Below are 14439 nucleotides of genomic sequence, written 5' to 3' on the forward strand. Positions count from 1 at the left end.
CATACTTTCCCCAGTAAGAATATAGTCAGTTTTGATGGGTATTTTATTCTTGGCTGTAGGCCTAGTTCCCTTGCTTTCCGGAATATCATATTCCATGCCTTTCGGTCCTTCAGTGTGGATGCAGACAGATCCTGTGTTATCTTCACCATGTTTCCATGGTATCTGAATAGTTTCTTCTTGGCAGCTTGTAATACCTGTTCTTTCATCTGATTGTTTTTGAATTTGGCTATAACATTTCTTGGTTTTGTCAGTTGGGGATTAAATACAGGGGGTGATCTGTGGATTCTTTCAATCTCCACTTTTCCCTCTTGTTCAAGGATCTTGACTTCGCCTCTAGGTTTCAGTTTTTTCAGAAGACCCCGCTCTCTAAGGGGGGAGGGGTCATGGCTTGCCTGGGCTCTGCTGGCTCCCGATGGGATTAGGTTCAGTTGGTGTGGGCCAAATGATCCCCGAACCAAAAAAAGGAAGAAAAAGAAAAGCAGCAACTTCCTCTTCCACAGTCTGTGTTGAATGCCCAGAAACTGGCCCGGGTTACTTTCAAGGTAAGCTCTTCGGATCAACCCCTTTGCCAGCCCTGAGTTTTCTGTCCTTTCAGTAGCTCTGAGGGCTCCTGATGGGATTGCGTTCAGCTGGTGCCCTAAAACTGGGACTTCCCTTGAGACTCAGATGGAAGGACCCAGCCAGGGGGCTGCAGGCTTCCCCTTTCTCTCTATGTTTCCCTGCCGTCTGTGTTGGGTGCCCCGGAGACTCGCTCAGGTTGCTTTCAAGGTTAGTCCTTAGATTCCTGAGGTTCCCGCTGCTACCGTGGGCTCAGCACTCTGGGTTGGGGGGATGGGTCCTGTGACCTTCTTTCTGTCTACCCCTTAGATCCGAGTGATCTAGGGTTCTGGCTTTTGGGGTGTGGTACCTTTTGATCCAGGTCCAGGAGGAGGTTTCCCCAGGTCTACCCTGTTGTTCTGCTTGAATTTCGGTGGCCTAGGAGCACTCTGTTTCTGATCGGTAAGGAAGGGTTTCCGAGGTCTGAACTTTTGCTGCGTCTATGCCACCATCTTGACTGGAAGTTAGGAATCCTTGAGCTGAGTTTTAAAGGAAACTAAAAATTCTAAGACAGAAGAGCGGAAGGTGGTCATTTTAGTCGAATTCCATCAAGGCAAAGAGATGGGAGAAGGAGTTTCATGTCATAGCAAGTTTAGTAAAATCAACCACTATCGTCTTTTTCTGATAGCACATATATTTCATGTCAAGTCCTCCACTCCTACAAGGAAAAGAGAGATTCATTTTTTTTCATTCTGAGCTTGATCATTAAAATTATAGATTTCAATTTTTTTCAGAGCATAAGCTTAATATTTTTTGAAAGCCAACTTTCTCAGAGTTTTTCATGATATAATCACTCTGGGTTAATTTAAGAGTCAATAGATATAGTTTGTAGGTGTGTGTATATATGTATGGTCTACTTGTATGTTTGTTTTGGGAATATAATGCATTTGTCCAAAGTAAACAATTGAATGATTGACTTATTCTTCAATTTATGTTATTATGAAAAATGAATTTATGAAAAAATGAAATAGGATAAAGGTAGCAGGATTTCTATACAGTATCTCTTTGAGGGTGACATTATCATCTTCCCCTCTTTCCCAAATGTGGAAGTAGTTGGTTATGTCAACACCATCTAATGAAGAGGAAAGACCAGCTGAAAATATATTGTCCTCTGACTGATCACCATTTTTGACCACCTGTATCCTTAAAAAGAAGCTCATGGTAGTAGCTAGTTACCTCAGTGACAGGCCTGCAGATCAGAGATTCTACTCAGACATCTTACCTCAGACACTTCTTAGCTGTGTGACCCTGGGCAAGTCACTTGACCCCCATTGCTTAGCCCTTACCACTCTTCTGTCTTGGAACCAATACTCAGTGTTGATTCTAAGACAAAAGGTAAGGATTTTAAAAAAGCAACTGATGCTAATCCAATCCAGGGTAGGGAAAAAGCAAAGCCAAGAGGGGATTGGGGTTGGAAGATCAATATGGATGGCTGTGTGAGGTCAGAATGAAAGTGGTCTAGCACTGATACGAAAATAGTCCTGTCTCTTAGAGGATATTCAGAAAGAAACAGTATAGCGATTTCTAAATTCCAATGGTATAAGGCTGAGGAAATTTGACATTTCAGATTTGAGAATATAGCTTACAAAAAATGTCAAGAAAAAAGTAATGGAAGAATATAAAGTAAATGACATGTGAAAGATGTCAGTAGAAAACCTTCACTGAAAGCCCAAAATACACACAGATCCATCAACAGAAAGGATTCAAAACCAGAAAAATACATAGTTAAGTATAAAAACCCAGTTGAAAATACTACAAGAAAAATATAATAAAATAAAATAAATATTTATTAAGCATCTACTATATACCATCCTACAGATACAAACAAGGAAGAGAAAGACAACCCCTGCCTTTAAGAAGCTTATAATCTGATGAAGGAAGACAACACATAAGAGAAAGCTGAAAAGAGGGGTTATGTGGAAAGAGGGTACCTTGCTTGGGCTAATTATGATGATGTAGTTTAAATCTAGCAGTTAGCTGTTGGAAATGGAGAGTTGACTGGGCTTCTGGGTTCTCTAGTGGGAAACTTTGGGAGGATTTCTTTACTTTGCCCTCTAATCCTCCAAGCAGAGGGGAAAAGGCACCTGAGAGTCCCAAAGTGTGAGTTCCTAAAACTGATGCAATTTCCATGATGATGGGAAGTAGAAGATGGTGATAGTAGAGTAAAAATCAAACAGTCAGCTTGTAGGAAGTGAATTCTGTGGATTCTCAAAAGAACATATAACAATGAAATTCTAGAACATTTGAAGGTGGGCATGAATATAGTTCAGAATAGAGAGCTCTCAATGAGGAATTAAGAAGCAAGTTAGAAAAATAATTCAATCTTTAATGGAGATTGCCTTAAAAAAAATTAGAGATTAACAGGTTTACAAAACAAAGGAGCAAAATGTCAAGAATGAATAAAAGCCTGGATTATTAAATGAATACATAAAAACTCAAGAAGATTGACCAACTGACCTTGAAAAAAATGTGCAGATAGAACCTAGGGAGTGTAGAACTCTCATGAGAACATAGTAAATTAAAAATCAAAGAAACAAACCTGAAGAGCATAATATTTGTGAATTATATAAGAAAACTGCCCAGAACTTGAATGGCCTTTACTCCTATACACAAACATGGAACGAAGAGGGAAAAATCACAAAATTCTGCACTTTTCCCAAACTTTTAGCTGAGAATCTTATCTCATATTTCAATGTGAAAAAGAAAATTATTTCTTTCTAAATCATCAAAATTTCCCCCTCTAACCTTCCCTCTACCTCTTCCAGAGTTTTTTAACTTCCAGAGAGTTATTTAAAGTAATAATATTTTATAAAAAGAAAAAAAAAAGAAAAGAAAAAAATAAACATAAACATAAACAACTAACATGTTTAAAAGGCATAAAACATATGAAATGTTTTATACTGATAGACCTCATGACTCTGAAAAGGAATAGAATGAGTGTATCTTTTAATATCTTTGGGAATTTACTTATTCTTAAATATTTTAGCATTTATTTTGAATATTTTATGGATTGCCTCTCTATTTACCTTCTTAAAGTCATTATGTCTTTTGGCTTTTAATCTTTCTAACCTCTCTAAAATTATCTTCATTGCTTTTCATAGCAGAGTAAAATATTTTTTAAATTTTTTTATTCATGTACTACAATATTTAGTCATTCCTCAAGCAATGGATCTATTTTGTTTCCAATTCTTCTTTACCAAATAAAAAGTGCTGCTATAAATATTTTTGTACAATTTGGGATTTTCTTCTTATCAATAACATTTTGAGGTTATTTCCCAGTAGAGGAATCTCTAGGAAAAAAGTTATGTAAAGAATTTGAAATCATATAATTTTGTAAAATTCACTTTATTTACATAATTTCAAATTCTTTTCCAAAATGGTTAAATGATTCACAAATTCACTATCTTCCCACAACTCTCCAGCATTGATCATTTCCATCATACTTTGATCATACTTTGCCAATTTGCTATGCTTAATGTAGAACCTTGTGTTTGTTTTTATTTTAATCTCTTTTGTTATTAGTAATTTTGAATACTTTATATGGTTGTTGATACTTTGCAACTATTTTTTGGAGACTTATTTGTTTAATGTCCTTTGACAACTATCCAATGGAGAATGGCTTTTTTCTTGACTTTAGATACACACATATGTATATACAAACATATATATCAGAAGATGTTGGTCTAAATCTAATTTCTGTCAGACTGCTTTCCACTTCTTTTTATTAAAAAATAATTTTTCCCAGATAATTTATTTTTGCAGCTTTATTGGGTGATTGAATTCTATTATTTCTTATTCTTTTTTTCTAGTTTATTTCATACATCTACTTAATTATTTTAAAGATATTTTAATATCATCAAATCATTTTGATGACTTCTGCTTTATAATATAGTTTGAAGTCAAGATGTATCCCTCTTCATTTTTACCTTCTCTTTTCATTACTTCCCTTGATATTCTAGATCAGAGAGCTGGACTTGGTTTCAGGAAGACATGAGTTTAAACCTTACTTCAGACATCATGTTAATCTAGACTAATCAGTGAATCAAGAAACATTCATTAAGCATCTACTCTGTGTCAGGTACTGTGCTTATTGTCACTTAAAATCTCTCCAAGTCTCAATTTCCTCAACTGTAAATGGGGGTAACAATAGCAATAACCTCATAGAATTGTAGTGAATATTAAATGAAATTACATAGGTAAAATGAAAATCTTAAAGAACTAGATATGTTCTTTTTTCTTCTTCCTATTATATTATTATTTATCAAGTTCTATAAAGTACCCCTTTGATATTTTTGGCATAGCGACAAAAGTGTAAATAAACTTTAGTATTATTGTCATGCTTATTATATTGTTATGGCAACCCATGAGCAATAAATATTCTTTTAGGTATTTAAACTCATTTATTTCTTAAGGTTTTGTGAGCCTAAGGGCAAGATGGGACAAAAGAGTAACAGGATCAAGAAAATTACTGAGTAGATCCCAGTGCACCAACCTGTGGTTCTGCTACCATAAGCAAATTTGGGGTGCTTGTGGAGGAAAGGATTCTGATTGAACACATTAAGCATTAAGGGATTAGGAATTTTCTTTCTCTGCTTTTATTGATTTAGTTGTTACCTTGTGAGACTTCATAGTGTTTTAGACTCTAGAGAAATGTGAAATTACTTTATATTTTGTGATTAAATTCTTATTTGAAGGAGTTTTGAAAGGTTGCTAGGATCAGATAAAATGTCTACCCCTCCATTTTTTTGGTCAAATGACCTGGTTTATGAATTTCTCTTTCTTCATAATTGCCCACCATACCTCCAATGGCCTTCCTTATGGTCTTACTGCTCAGAGAGCTGGAAAATACTTTGAAAATCTTCAGTTCTAACTTCTTTATTTTTCAGATGAAGACATTAAAGCCTAAAAGGGGGGAAATGACTTTAAACAATAGGAAGATAGTATTATTGTTACTTAAGAAAGACTTTTAAAATATGCATTTCCATGTGAAATAGATATTTTAAATTTTATACATATATCTAAAATTATAAAATGTGCAAAAAGGGATAATAGTGTTAAAATAAAAGTTACATTAACTAAGGTATATTAAGATGAGAAGACATAAGGGGAAATATGATTGCTGCATTCTAATATTTAAAAGGTTTTCAAGGAACAAGGAAGACACTAGATTCCCTTGCTCTCAGAAGGCAGAACTAGAGTAAACTGAAATTACAAAGGCAAATTCTAGTTCTTTGCAAAGAAAAACTGAATCATAATTAGAGCTGACCCACAGCAGTATGGGAAGTTGGAGTTTATCACCAGGAGTCTTCAAGAAGGCATTGTATAGACAGTTGGCAGTATTGCAGTGCAAGAATTTTGGGTAGGATTAATATTCTATTAGGTGACCTCTGAGTCTCCTTTCGTCTCTGAGGCTCTGTGATTTTTATCACAGATACATACCTAGACAATATTACAAAACTCCAGGCATTGTTTTCTCTTCCAGTTTCTCAGAGAAGAACTCCCTAGGTCTATATTTTTTCTCTCCATTTTCTTTTCTTTTTTTTTTACTGTTTCTGATTTTTGATAATTTATTTCAATAAGTCAGAATTATAAAGGTGTACATTTTTTACAGCAATAAACAAACTGAATATGACTTTTTCATGTAAAATTTGTAGATCACTATTTCTAAATATAGTTTTCACCCTTTGTACCTCCATGAAGAGCACTAGTCATTACTCCCCTTTTGTTGGGGTACTCATGGGGAATAGGGGAGAATAACCTGCCATTTATTTTCACCCCTTGCTCCTCAAGGTCATTTTTTCATTTGTTATCTTTTACTGTGTTTGCAGCATGATAGCCTCTTGCTCCCTGGGCACTTTCTGAAGTTTAAATGAGTTTCCAATAAAGCCCTTCTTAGACCTTTCAGGAAGAAAGCATTGTTGTTTAATACACTTGTAACTAATGCTGCTGGTCCTTGGGGAGGTTCGAAGGACCTCAAAGGCATAGTTCCCTGCCTGGGAGCAAAGAAACCATTACAGCTTGTACTGGAAGATTTAATAGTGTCATAATTTATCATGTAAACCGAAAAGTGTTTCTTAATTAAGTGCGTACGTTAATGAATTTTTTAATTTGATCCCTGTAAGTACCTTGCTATACTAATTGCAATATTCTACACATTAGTCATCCGCTGTTGCCCTTGGCTATTTTCTACCCTGAGAGGAAGAGAAAGAGAGCTTTACAGTTAAAGTTCATTTAACTCCTTCCACCCAACAAATTAGATTTCCTCTTACTCACATTGGAGTAAGAATGAACTGTCATCTTTCCTTTTTTTCCTAAAAAGCTAGGTAGAAAATCAATCTGATATCAGAGTGAAAGCCATAATTTTTTTATCCCAACCCCAACTCTGGTACATATTGTTTGGGTGACCTTGGTTAAGTCTTCAGGCTTCCAAGCATCAGTTTTCTGATCTTCAAAACAAGGAAGTTGTAAATATAATCTTCAAGATTTCTTTTAACATTAAATAATAAGAAAGGGGACTAGGTAGTATTGAGTCATCAAAGACAGGGCTTAATGATTTATTTATAGAGTATTTTTTTTCTTTTTGTAGTATTGGGTTGAAGCAAAGGGGGATGGGGTGAAGAGAGGAAGCATACTTATTGCTGCCACTCAGTGTCAATAGCATAAATGTCAATTTTTTATGGCTTTTCAGCTCTCCCCCCCCCCCATTCCAATGCTGCCATTCAGGAAGAAATTTTAGCCTTTTAAAAAATCCTTTCCTTCTGTCTTGGAATCAATACTGTGTATTGGTTCTAAGGCAGAAGAGTAGTAAGGCAATGGGGGTTAAATGACTTGCCCAGGATCATGCAGCTAGGAAGTATATGAGGTGTATAAGACCATTTTTGAACCCAGGACCTCCCATCTCTAGGCCTATTTCTCAATCCACTGAGCCACCCAGCTGCCCCCTTTAGCCCTTTTTAAAATGATATCCATAATTAAAAACAGCATCATTCTGCAATAGGTATTTTCCTTAAAGTCTAAAATTGATTAGTGCTTGTGAGCTAAAGGAAAAGCATCAGTTGTATGTAACATGGTGAGAAGAGAGTACATTCAACTTGAAATAATGAGACTTGGTTTCAAGTACTGGCTCTGCTTGTCAAATAACCTCAGGCAAGTCATTTAAGTTACTTTTGTTCTCTACAAAAAATCTCTAATTTTAACTAAATGAACTTTTGGATTCCTTTCTCTAATAATTAAATCAAAAGGAAAATTTTAAAGGGAAGACAAATTGTCTTTTAAAGAAAGAGAAGGTTCACTAGATTATTTGTGTAGAAATAACCTAGCTAACCACTGAGAAAAATAGAAAAAAATAACAATGAATGATTAATACCTATTACTCATAACATATTACTTTACCTGGTACTCATCCAAAAGTACCTATGTGTTGGTAAAAAATAAAATGAGACCTGTACAGTGATCAGAACTCAGAATTCAATAGGAGAAATGTTGCAACTTGGAAAACTATGTAATGCTTTTTCATGACCCCAAGATTCCCCTTTTTAAAGAAAATTTCATAATATTGCCGTGATACACAGTCCTACACAATTGCAGTAATGGGCAGTTGCAGTGTGCATAAAAAGGTTGCAACCTATTACCAACAAAGAATTTTAGATGAAAAACTACATGAAAGACCTGATCAGAGAGTTGTATGATAAGAAAAGACTGTAACAAGAGCAAAGTATAAACAGTAGACAGCTTATGGATTCTATTGTCATCCATACAATATCAAGATAACTAGAGAAAAACTGAACACCTGAGAAGTGACTTTCTGTATAGCATTTATGGGAAGACATGAGCAAGAGTGTCAAGATGGAATGAGATATGGATATATGGGTTGTAGTCTCTCTGAATAGTGAGCTGCATTGGTGATTAACTATATCCATAGATGTACTAAGAATCATTTTTATAATCACTACTTGTTCTGTATTCCAAAGAGAGCCAAAAAAAAGGGAGAAATGTCTTGTTTCAAAAATATTTATTGCAACTCCTTTTGTGATTGGAGATAATTAGAAATCCAGGGGTTATCCATGAACTGGAGAATGGCTGAACAAATTGGTTTATATAGTTTTAATTCAATATTATTGTATTAAAAGACATGACAAGTCAAGATGGTTTAAGGAAAACCTGGAAAGATTTACATGAACTGATTCAGAGGGAGGAGAGTGGAACACCCCCAAAATTGTAAATAGTACAAATACATTTTGATGAACAATTGTGAATGACTTAATTATTCTCAGCAAAATGAGCAAAGACAATAGGTTCAAGATTAAAAATAGCATCATTTGACTTCAAAGAAAGAATTGATAAAGTCTAAATAGAGAGCAAAACATATATTTCATATTTTTAATTTTTAATTACTCATCCTGTTTTTGTATGACATCTTTTCCACAAAATAACTAATACAGACAATTATTTTACTTAATTTCACATTTAAAATCTATATCAGATATCATCTTAGAGATGGGGGAAGAATGGGAATGAGAAGGGAGGGTGGGAAGATGGGGGAAGAATGGAGAAAATTGGAAGCAAAGCTTTAAAATGAATATTAAAATTGTGTTTATATCAAGTTGGGGAAATAACCATTTTCTAAGGAAATTTCAACCCATAAGAAGAAATGACCACATGTAGAAACAAAAAAAGGGGGGGGGGAGCCTTCACCAGAAAATATTTGATCTCATTGACAAATGGAGAAATAAGTGCAACTCCAGTTAAGAATATAATTCATTTGTAAAATTTCATTGAGAATGATGATCAAAGATGTGTAGCATAATTTCATATAAATTTTAAGTTATGAAAGGAAAATATTATTATAAATTTTATGAAAGATCTAATTAAGATATCCAATTCAACAGTATTTAAGAATTGAACTGGAAAGATAACAAATACAAAAAAAAGGAAAAATCTGTCATGAGGATAATCACAAGCTAATTTCTCTACTTACAGTAATATTTTGAACTCTAACCTCATAGACCCCAATATACCCAATGTCTCCAATGAAATAAAAATGACAATTTATTTTATTAAGGGACAAAGCATGCCCAGAAGATATCAATGATGAAAGAGACACAATTTTTTGGGATAGTTGTAAGAATGATCCTGAATATATATGAAAGAGGAGAGGATGCCAGATGCTTGTAAAACATCATGGATAATATTATTGTTCCCCAGGGATATTCATAACATTTCAATAACTCCTTACCCATATGCTTATTTTCCCATCTCTACAAAATCTTATAAGAAAAATCTACACACTTACCAAGGATATCTTTGTAAATATATGAGAAGATACTAGGAATATTTTTGAAAATAATATTTATATGAGATGACATTTTCATTCACATAAGGTATAGAATATACAAAATTCCACTGTCTACAGTTTGCTATTATAAAAGCAAACACTTAAAAAGTTAATATAAAGTTCAAAAATACCTTAAAGACTCTCATTCTAATAAACTATCCTTTGTATATATTAAAATAATACTAAGTTTTTTAAATGTAATAACAGAACATATTGTGTGATAACATTAATTAATATCCATAAAGGCATAAAGAAGAGAGAGAGGCTCACTAAATTAATTAATAATTCTTGTGAGATGTTCATTGCCATGTCCAGAACAAAACAGTACTGGTGCCACCCACAAAATATTCCTTGCTGCATAAGTTATTGTTCTGATGGCATCTAGCCTGAGAACATTGTGGATCACCTAAATAAATTTCATAATCACTCTAAAGGATTGAGTCCAACTATCTCCATGAATTGCAATGTATCTAGTCCACCAAGGAGCCCAATCTGTTTCTAACTTTATCGTATATATCTCTAACACTATCTATATCTCTTTCCATTTGTGTTTCTATGTCTAGTCCTTTCTCTGTCCCTCACACTTTTTTTCTATCTCTGTTTCCATATATTTCTCTCTGTCTCTCTCAATTTCTCTGTTTCACTTTATCTTTTTCTCTATTTCTTGGGCTCTGTTTCTCTATCTCTATCAGGCAGACAAATGAAAATATCTGTGCCTAGAACTGAAGAGGAGCAAGTTGAATTAAATCTGGGAAATTGTGTGGTACTTTTCATGACCATGAATCTACTCTTTAAAACCAAGCTTCATTTTTTAACACCAGTATTCTTCCATAGTTTTTATGTTACTAAGAAGTATGAAATAAGTCTCTATAGGGGCAGTTACAAGTAATTCAAAGAAAAATTGTTTGGTATCCTTTGATCAGGAGTAAGTCACAGGATATGGCCAATAAGAAATTGCAAAAACTTGTAAAACAGTCTACACATCTCTCTTAGGAGGAGATTGTCAACTTGCTTCTTAAGTGCTTTACAACAAAGACGAAAATAATTACATGATATGGGAGTATTAATTCAAACTGGTCCTTTGGATTATTCTCTCCATAATAACAAACCAGGAGATATGGTATATGTCAAAAATTTTGCCAAAACATCAGCAACACAAGAAAGTTGGTTAGATCCTAACACTGTTGTGCTATTTTCTCCATCTTCAGTAAAAGTTTTGGGTGAAGATTCATGGCATCATTGTGCACATATAAAATTACCACATTGGTATTAATAATGAAAATGTACAAATCATCAAAGAAGAAAATAAAGAAGAGATTCTAGAAAGTTAGAATCACCAGTCAAATTGAGTCTGCAGTCAAAACGATCAATAAGTAAAGGACCATTCCTGCAGAAGAGGATAGAAGAGGACAATACAGATGAAGAGAAGAATTCAGGAATTAATGGACATTGTTAGACTGAAAACTTATAAATTTAAAAACTTTGGGAAATTTTCAATGAAGAGCATAATAGGATAAATGAACTTAATGAATTAATACTTTGGGGTAATGTATTATAGTACAAAATTAAATAGCACTTATTCACACACAAAAACAAATATATTTCCTACTACAGAATTGCAGAAGAATTCTTCAAGAAAGAAGAGATGAGGGACTTCCAGTCAAGATGGCGGCTTAGAGAAAACTAAAGTTCAGATCTCCGGAAACCCTTCCCTACCTAACTCAAACTATATGCTCCTAAGGCCCCGAAATTCAAAACGAACAACAGCATAGACCCCGGGAATCCTCCTCCTGGACCTGAACCTGGATAAAAAGGTATGGTCTCTCCAAAAGCCAGAACCCGAGATCACTCCGAACTAAGGGGTAGGCAGAAGGAAGGTGCCAGGACCCATCTCCCCAACCCAGAGTGCTGAGTCTGCGGCAGCAGAGGAAACCTCAGAGCCTCAGGGCCTGCTATCCTGAGGGCCACTTCCTGAAAACAACCTGACCCAGTCGAGGGGGCACCCAGACCGCAAGGAAACAGAGAGAGATGGGGGGAGCCTGTAGCCCCCTGACCGGATCCTACCATCTGAGTCTCATCGAATGTCCCTGCCTCAGGTCATACTCAGGCCAAGGTTAATCCCATCAGATAATATCATCTGCAATGGGCATAAACTAGACGCATTCCCAATAAGATAAGGAGAAAAACAAGGATGCCCATTATCACCTCTATTATGTAACATTGTACTAGAAATACTAGCAGTAGCAATTAGAGGAGAAAAAGAAATTGAAGGTATTAAAATAGGCAGGGAGGAGACAAAGTTATCACTCTTTGAGGATGACATGATGGTCTACTTAAAGAATCCTAGAGATTCAACCAAAAAGCTATTCAAAATAATCAACAACTTTAGCAAAGTTGCAGGATACAAAATAAACCCACATAAATCATCAGCATTTCTATATATTTCCAACACAGTTCAGCAGCAAGAACTAGAAAGAAAAATCCCATTCAAAATCACCTTAGATAAAATAAAATACTTAGGAATCTATCTCCCGAGACAAACACAGGAACTATATGAACCCAACTACAAAACACCCTCCACACAACTAAAACTACACTTGAACAATTGGAAAAACATTAACTGCTCATGGGTAGGACAAGCCAATATAATAAAAATGACCACCCTACCCAAACTCATTTATCTATTTAGTGCCATGCCCATTGAACTTCCAAAAAATTTTTTTTTACTGATTTAGAAAAAACCATAACAAAGTTCATTTGGAAGAATCTTTGTTCAAAGTTTTGATCAAGGATATACAGGGAAATAATGAAAAGAAAAAAAACAAAGGACGGGGGCCTTGCAGTCCCAGCTCTCAGACTATATAATAAAGCAGCGGTCATCAAAACAATTTGGTACTGGCTAAGAGACAGAAAGGAGGATCAGTGGAATAGACTCGGGTTAGGTGACCTGAGCAAGGCATTATATGACAAACCCAAAGATCCCAGATTTTGGGACAAAAAGCTACTATTTCATAAAAACTGCTAAGAAAATTGGAGGACAGTGTAGGAAAGATTAGGTTTAGATCAACACCTCACAACCTACACCAAGATAAATTCAAAATGGGTGAATGACTTGAACATAAAGCAGGAAACTATAAGAAAATTAGGCAAACACAGAATAGTATACATGTCAGACCTTTGGAAAGGGAAGGTTTTTAAAACCAAGCAAGACTTAGAAAGAGTCACAAAATGCAAAATAAATAATTTGGAATACATCAAATTAAAATGTTTTTGTACAAACAAAACCAATGTAACTAAAATCAGAAGGGAAGCAAAAATTTGGGAAACAATCTTCATAAAAAACTTTGACAAAAGTTTAATTACTCAAATTTACAAAGAGCTAAAACAATTGTACAAAAAATCAAGCCATTCTCCAATTGATAAATGGGCAATGGACATGAACAGGCAGTTCTCAGCCAAAGAAATCAAAACTATTAATAAGCACATGAAAAAGTGTTCTACATCTCTTAAAATCAGAGAGATGCAAATCAAAACAACTCTGAGGTATCACCTCACACCTAGAAGATTGGCTAACATGACAGCTATGGAAAGTAATGAATGCTGGAAGGGATGTGTCAAATAGGGATGGGGTTGTGAATTGATCCAACCATTCTGGAGGGCAATTTGGAACTATGCCCAAAGGGTGATAAAAGACTGTCTGGGGGGCGGTGTCAAGATGGCTGCTTAGAAAGCAGCAAACTTTAAGACCTCGTGGAAGACCCTTCCTTAAACGATACAGACTGAATACACCTAGGGCACCAAAATTCAAGCTGAACAACAGGAGAGAAGCAGAGAACCCTCCTTCTGGACACAAATTAAAAGGTATGCCCCCCAAAAGCCGGAATCTAAGAATACTTAGGGCTAAGGGGAAGGCAGAGGGAAGGTCCCAGGACCCCTCCCCCACAACCCAGGGGGCTGAGCCCCCAGCAGCAGAGGGAAACTCTGAGCCAGCAAAGGTGCTGATTGAGGGTCTATCTTGTGAGCAGCGAAGAGCCTGGATCGGAGCATCCAGCTTGGACAGCAGGGAGGAAGCCAGGGAGAGACAGGGCCGTGGCTAGGTCCCTCCATCAGGCTCTAGTCTCACCGTTGCCTTGGGGCACATTCAGACCAATCCAGTTGAACATAATCTCATCAGAACTCCTCAGAATTTAGGGAGGTGGGCAAAGGAACTTGCTGACAGCAGAGAAGCAGCTGGAGAGAACTGGAGAGAGTCTGGGTGGCCCAGCCTTCCAGGAGTCTTCAGAGCCTCAGAGCTTCATACCACATACAGCCCAACCCAATTGAACTTAATCCAATCAAAAGCCTCCAGAGGACAGGGAAGCTAGCATTCCTCCTCTAGAGACTGTAACAAGAGATCTGACAAAACTCCAAGAGGGGAGACTGACAGCCCCAAAACCAAATCCAAATGAGAGGAGCAAGAGCACAGCCAAATACGAGGAGCAAAGAAGGCGTAAACTTGAGCAAACAAC

Source organism: Monodelphis domestica, chromosome 6 (assembly GCF_027887165.1).
Source record: "Monodelphis domestica isolate mMonDom1 chromosome 6, mMonDom1.pri, whole genome shotgun sequence".
Classification (NCBI taxonomy): domain Eukaryota; kingdom Metazoa; phylum Chordata; class Mammalia; order Didelphimorphia; family Didelphidae; genus Monodelphis; species Monodelphis domestica.